Source organism: Gekko japonicus, unplaced genomic scaffold (genome assembly GCF_001447785.1).
Source record: "Gekko japonicus isolate JY-2015 unplaced genomic scaffold, Gekko_japonicus_V1.1 scaffold3172, whole genome shotgun sequence".
NCBI classification, from domain to species: domain Eukaryota; kingdom Metazoa; phylum Chordata; class Lepidosauria; order Squamata; family Gekkonidae; genus Gekko; species Gekko japonicus.
Window position 1 is genome coordinate 15,657 of NW_015161504.1, and position 7,369 is coordinate 23,025.

The following is a 7,369-nucleotide window of genomic DNA, read 5'->3' on the forward strand; positions in this document are numbered from 1 at the left end:
CCTGCTGAATCTTCTCTACCTGCCCTCCAAGTTTGGTGAGGATAAGGTCAAACCAGAGAATCGCTCAGTAGAAACTGGAGGTGGAGGGCATTTATGCAGTGTAATGTGCCCAGCAGAACAAGTGCCACTATGACACTGCAAAACCAACAGGACTAAGGTCAAGCCAGAAAAGTGCTTTTGGGAGAAATGTCAGGCACAGGTTCAAAAGTGTGTAGAATGGACCCCCTGCAAGCTACACAAACCAAATGCACAGGGAACCTCACTCTCAATCTCTTTAAGTTGCGGGGTGGGTGGGTTTACATTTCTGGGGTTACTGATCTCCAAGAAAGGTCTCCCCAGGGCTCTGTCTGGAAAAGACAGCTGCACTTACAGGAATCCATAAAACTGCTCAGGAACAAGCCAGTGACAGCAAACTCACAGGGAAACGTCACCTGGGCAGAGCCCCCCCCCCAGACAATGGAAGCAAGGCAAACAATCCCCCCTATGCTTGAAGACCCCCAAGTCTCCAAAGGTCTCTGTCTCTGAAGGATAATAAGAGAAAAATAGGGGGGGAATCTCCAGAATTTCAACAGGGGTTCCCCAAAGTTACGCCACAACAGCTTGGCAGGCACCCCAGGCCAACCAGTGGAAATCAAAGATTTCCATTTAAAGTGATTGTGAGGTAGGTGTGATGAGGCGGATGTTCTACCCAAGCTTTCATGAGCAAAGCACAATTCTTCAGACCAAATTCAGCTGGTATCTGAGAATGAGCAGGAGTGGGAGCTTCTGCTGGAGTGGTGAGTGTTTTTATTATTTGCCTTTCCTTAACTGCTGAGAAGAATTAGCTGAGGCTACTGTGTGGGAGGACAGGGTTTGAGGGTGTGTATAGCCTATTGGATAGTGGTGTCTGTTTGAGGAAGTGTGGTTTCTGTTTGTCTCTTTTGCCTGCGTGTAACTGATTGTAGCTTTTTGCAGTTTTGCCTTGCCTGAGAGCTGGCCCCATCCTCTGCTGGGTGAGCCTTCGATTGTGTAAGGCTCCTCCTCGCCAGAGGTGTGAGCCTTTGGCATGAGCCAACGGGTGAGAGTTCAGGGGCTCTAATGCTATGGCTCTTAGCCTGGGGGTCTGACCTGGGGGCCCTGTAGGTTGCTGAGTAGCTCTTACATCCTATATTTCTTAAGTTCTTTTGCTTCTGCAAACCTTTCATGAGTAGTCTTGAGAGGCAGTTTGGCAGGGGAGTTATCAGGGAAGTACAAGATAAACAGAACTAATTCTGAAATGGATTGCAGCAGCAATGCCGGTGAGGGAGCTGAGGCAGTGACGTGCGAAGTCTGTGGCATGTTCGTATTCCTACCTGAGGGTAACAGCAACTACACTGGCAGCAAGTGTAACTTGGTAGCCCTACTGGAGGAGAAGATACAGGGAGTTGAGGCATGCTTGTCCACACCACTTTTTAAGGGAAGGGGAAGATTTCATGGACAGAATGCATGAAACCCTCCTGAGAGGGCAACAGGAGGTGAAAAGAAAGGTATTTCAGGAAATGGAGGAGCACCCAAAACAGGAGGAGGGGACATGGAAGAATGTAACACACAGGAGCAGGAAAATCAGGAGATATTCTGAGCCTCTGTTGCTAAGCAATTGGTTTCAGGATCTCCTCACAAATATTGATTCTGGGCCACTGTAACAAGGGCTCTTCCCCCAGCCTCCACAAAAATTGAAGGAAATTTCTCAGGCCCCCATGGATGAAAGGACTCAAGCTTCTGCTCCCCAATATAGGAGAAGGTGTATGTTGTTAATTGGGGATTCTCTACTGAGAGCTGTGCCAACTGGACTTGTCATCTCGAAAGGTATGCTGTCTGCTGGGTGCATGCATCCAGGATGTGATGGAAAGGGTAGGAAGACTCATCAAGCCTATGGATTATTTTCCATTCTTGCTCATCCATGTGGGAATAAACGGTACTGCCTTGCTCAGCCCAGAATATGTTAAAAGACACTATGTGGCTCTGGGTAAAAAGGTGAATGACCTGGAAGTGCAGGTTGTGTTTTCATCAGTTCTTCCTGTCAAAGGCCATAGATTAGAAAGGGAAAGAAGAATACTGCAAATAAATTACTGCCTACGTAGATGGTGTCATCAGGAAAGTGTCAGGACCCACAGCAAGACAACGCAGTACCCGCTTCCAGGAAGGTTTTACTTTTATTGAAAAGCCATAGATGCAGTAACAGGAACACTGTTAGGAATGGCGGGTTACCTATGTGCACAATAGGATATAGGGCATTCATATGTGCCCCCCCAGCAATACCCAATTAGATGGGCTCCCGCGTGCGGGAGGTGGCCAGAGTCCCTAACGGTAGCGAAGCTGGGAACCAGAATGATCCCACGAAAGGTAGACACCACACTCCTCCAGTAACTCTTTACAGATAAGCGTTCCAGCTGTGAAGCAATTAAGCGTGTGGGAAAGAATGCATAACAATTAGAACGCCGCTCCCTACACATGGCAGCTTAGCTGACATACTGCCCCCTCGAAAATCAACTTCCCCCCACCATCAGCCATCTCCCGGTCAATTTGCCCGGGAACTTTATTCTTCAACTCGAACACAACTCCAACACGGATCAACATCAGATAGCCAGAACAGCCTTTACATTGCAGCTGTCCTGCTTTTAAACATTCCCGGCTAATGTAGCCACACCTACTGTACACATATCAACCTATGAGGTTGCCGAGATAAGGTCCAATCACATTAGTTCCCACTCAGGGAGCTTGCATGAAGTGATTGGCTTGTTACTTCCTGGGCTAGCAATACTATTGGATGACTTAGGATCCTAGCCCAGGACGAAGCTCAAAATTACCTTTCAATTAGATGTTTCACATATTGCATTCAAGGCAGCTTTGAATACACAACAAAAGGGAAAAGCCGGCTCCTTTAAGTGCAGGGAACTGGCGTTTCTGGAGCTCGAGCGGGCAGGGGGGGCGGCGGCGGATGTCCCCAACGTGACATCATCCACTGGGGGTGGAAGATGGACTTGGCAACCCTACTTGTACCTGCCCTGCAGACCACCTAGATAGGGCACGAGGGGTTTAGAGAAGGGAGAGAAATGGAGCCGTTTTGTCACCGTTGTTTTGTTTCTTCTGTTCACGTTTGATATGCCTGTAAATAGTTAAGAGTTTTGAATAAATCCTTTGACTGTTGATGGTGAGAAGTCCCTCTGTACCACGTAGTTCCCCCAACCGCTTGGACACACTCGGAGTGCGTCGGAGAATCCCTAAGGGTGAGAAATGGGGCAAAATGGCCGGTTGCCGGAGAGAGGTCAGGAGGCTGTCCTGGCTAACCAGAGGCAGTGGAGGAAAACGGCCCCTTCAGGTGCCAGGGCAGGCAAAGGAGGGGTGGGCACAGCCAGGCCCACCAGCTGACGCAGGCCCGTTTTGCCACAGGAGGTCTGAAGTGAGCAAAGCTTTCACTTTGAGTTTTTAAAAGTTTTTCTCTGTGTTGGCAGAGAACAGGCAGGAGGGGGGAAGTTAATTCAATTGTTTTCCAGCCTTGCCTCAGCCAGCATTCTAGAAATGCTGATAGATCTAGCAAGAGACACTGTGATGGTACAGCTTCACCTCTCCCACCAGTTCGACAGTAGGGAACACAGATCTGAAGGACATAAGGAGCTAGAATGACTTAGGAAAAATCTCCTGGACACCTCAGGAAAACCTCCCCTGACCTGGCCTGACATGATCACTGAGAGGAGAAAGAAAGCTGACAAAACTCCTGGGAGCATGGAAGAGGGTCTCTTTTGCGCTGATTTCTTCGGGGTAAGCAGAAATCTTACCTGACGTCTGTGGGAGGCAGTCATTGCCATGTGTTGGCCTGCACTAAGTAGATGCTTCATGGTAAAGGAAACATGTGTGGAGGAATTGTATTTTACTCTTTTCCTTTGAGTCCATTCCTCAGACTGCGATGGGTAGCTGTGTGTAGGGATGCCAGCCTCCAGGTGGGACCTGGAGATCCCCTGGAATGACAGCTCACCTCCAGACTACAGAGGTCAGTTCCCCAGCAGGAGAAAATGGAGGCTTGGGAGGGTGGACTCCTCTGTGGCATGATGTACCCCCCACTGAGGTCCCTGTGTCCTCCACAGGCTCAACCCCCAAATCTCCAGGAGTTCCCCAACCTGGATCTGGCAACCCTACACCCCACCATCCCCTGCTGGTGGCCAGGGGGGACCTGGCAACCCAACATGTTGGTCTGTCTGTAACAGTAGAACAGTCAGAGTCCGGAAGTACCTTAAAGACCAACAAATTTCGTGAGCAGTGACTCATGAGAACTCCAACCCTGCCACAAATTCTGTTCATCTTTAAGGTGCTACTGGACTCTTGTTCTTTTCTATTCCTTGGACTGGTGCTCTGCAGAGAGTATGTGTGTGGATATTTTCTTTTTAATAAGTGCTTTATAAATTTTAATGCTAGTAGCATTTCTCTGTACCACATGCTATTTTAAAAGAAGTGCGAGGAAGAACAGGAGGAGCCGTCCGTTGGCAAGTGACAGCTCCCCCGGTGGCACACAAGGCAACAAGCTGTCCCTGTGGTAATTAGACTCTGGACAGCAGGAGACACTGAGGTGTGGCCTCAGAACTGGGGAGGGGGAGCTGGGAGTCCTCTCAGTGGGCTAGTCCTACAAAGACTAGGTGGTGGCAGCAGTCAAACCAGTCGAGGAGAGAAAAGCCTCCCCAGATTGGGTGGCATGTGCCAGACAGAGATCTTGGATGGCCACAAGCACCCAGACATCTCAAAGGGCATGGCGGAATGAGGCCTGCAGGTCAGAGAAGGGTTGTTCTGCCACACTGTATTTTAGAATAGGGTACTTTAATTTGTTTTGCTCATGTGTTTTCTGCTGTTAACCTAATGACATTTGTAAGTTAAATGACTGTTTTGGGGAGAAGTTGTTCCCCAAAAGTAAAAAGGGGGAAAATATATTTCCACATGCATTTTAAAGTTTTTCTATCTTTATCCCAAGCCTTTAGCATACATTAAATTGGAGCCTTCTGTTTACATTTGGAGGAAAGGCACCCAATCTTTGTGTGTGTGTGTGTGTTTTATTTATTCATTCCACCTCCTCTAGCAACACATTTAAAGAGAGTCAGGAACTGATTTTGCAACAAGAAAGCAAAAAGCCACAAATAACTTGTGTCCTGCACCCCCCTCCCCAGTCCTTGGTCATAAAGATGGATCAACATAAAACCCCATCAGTTCAAATGCCGCACAGGTGCAGCCGCCTGTCCGAACAGACGGTCTATTATTCATCAAGGGTATCAGCCTGGGGGATGGAGAGGCCTCACTCCTTCACTGCCTGCACTTTTAGCTTCTCCGACTCTTGCTTCGCTTGCTGCTCCACCCACTGTACCTCCAGGATCTCCTCGATTGACACTTGCTGCAGTGGGGTGTCACTTTCCTTCTCTGGGTCTCCCAGAAGAACAACGTTCTCACCTCTCACCACAAAGATGCCGCGGGGGATGTCACCGTATTTCTTGCCCACAAGAATGCACTCCATTGTCTGATGCAACACCAAGTTGGCAAACTGATCGATGCTTCGTAAATATCCTGTCAGCGTTCTGCCGTCTCGGAGGAGGACCAAAAGTTTCTTATCGATATCCTGGATGAGGCTCGTGGTGCCAGGCATATAGTTCATCTTTCCCCTGGACACAGCGGAAGCTCTGCCACCAGCATCTGCCCCTGGAGAAGCGGAACCTCCCCTTGCCCCCTCTCCCTGCCCAGTCCGGAAGCACATGCTCCGGCGGGGCGGGGAGAAGTGGCGGAGAGGCTTCGATCGTCCGGTGGGTTCGTGCGCATGGAGCTCCAGAGATGGAAGGCACCCAATCTTGTCAGATCTTGGAAACTAGGTAGGGTCAGTGCTTGGAAGGGGGACCACTGAGGAACACTCTGCAGACGAAGGCCATGGCAAATCACCTGTGCTTCTCTCTTGCCTTGTAAGCCACTTGCTGGGGTCGCCCAAAAGCAGCTGTGACTTGACAGCACTTTAAATACATTTGTAAGAACATTAAAGAATGGCGTTTCCAAAGGGATCCCTGGTTTTTGACAGAGAAATAGATTCCACCAGCAACTCTCTCAAAGATTTGGGGGTGGGGAAGCTTCTTGAAACTTCATATGACAAGCTCTGCATTTCGTAGCCTCTTTCCCCTCGAGAGTTTAAATCACTCACAGATTTTATCTGGAATACTCTGTGGAGCCTTAACAACTAACCTCTTGTTTAGGTTTTTCAGCATTACATTTTCTGTGACTAGCACTTAATGGGGCTCCAAATGCTATAGCTAGGAAACTCTATTGAGGATAGCTTCTGAGTGCATCTGCATTCAGTCCATTCACAGCGTGTGTTTTTTCTAGGGAGACAGTGGGATGAGATGAGGCAAGCGTTACTGAATGTTCATCCTCAGCTTCACATTTGAAGCATGCATCACCATATAACTTAGGGAGAGAATAAGACCATTTAGACCGGAGTTGAAAATGACATAGTGGTACTGCTGAACTAGAAGGCAGAGTCTATTGTGGTACATAGCAACAATGATCACCAACCCTGTGAACTTCAGAAGTGTCCCTACAGACTTGAAATATTGATGTTCTGGGGAATGAGCTTTAAAAAAAGGGAACCAGATTGTAACATCTTGTCTTGTTTCCTTTAAAAACTGCTTCCTCTTTGCTTGGTACAGAAGCAGTGTGTTTTCCATACCTAGGTTGGTACATTGATAAGTCCTTAAAACGCACACAGTGACATTCATCGTGGGATTCCTTTTTAGCTCCATTCTGCAAGGCTGTCAGTCTTTGATTAGGCACCAGCTGACGTGTGCATATGTGGCTCCAGAAGATCACAGTCATTTCCCCTCAGCTACGTTTTAATACAAAGAGTATGATGGTTGCTAAGAGACCAGTGCTTCAAGTTTAGAAACCTTCATCCACACAGGATGCTTTAGTTGGGCAAATCTGGATTTCTCCGAGTTGGCAGAACTGAAATATCAGAGAATGATTTATTTATTTATTTTTAAAAAAGGGAAGGTAATTCAGATGATGCTGAAGACATCTGAGGATGAGCTTTTGTTGGTCTGAGGCAGGACCTCCTTCCACAAGGGAATGCAGGAGGAAGCCTTCAGATGTCAGGAGAACATCCGCGTGATGTCATGCTCCTCCCAAGCAGGACCCATCATGGCAATCCCAAAGCCTTTGAATCTGCAGCAAAGCAGAATTTCTTCAGTTTAAAGGGGAAACTGCAGGGTGTCTGCCTGGAGGTGAGGTGGGGCAAAGCGATGCTTTGCTTTCAGAAAGGTGTCGGGCACCTTGCTGTCTCACGCCCTCTGTTCCTTTTCTATCCCTTTATTCCCTGCCAAGCCGTGCTGTAGAG

The 7,369-nt window shown here is 48.3% G+C and overlaps 1 protein-coding gene and 1 pseudogene across 2 annotated transcripts in view; one reads left to right on the forward strand and one right to left on the reverse strand.

Annotated features, from left to right (window-relative positions):
• CALN1 (calneuron 1) overlaps positions 1-7,369 on the forward strand; it is a 145,777-nt gene that overhangs the window by 2,962 nt on the left and 135,446 nt on the right. The window lies entirely within an intron of this gene.
• Positions 5,294-5,647, reverse strand: LOC107125764 (annotated as a pseudogene).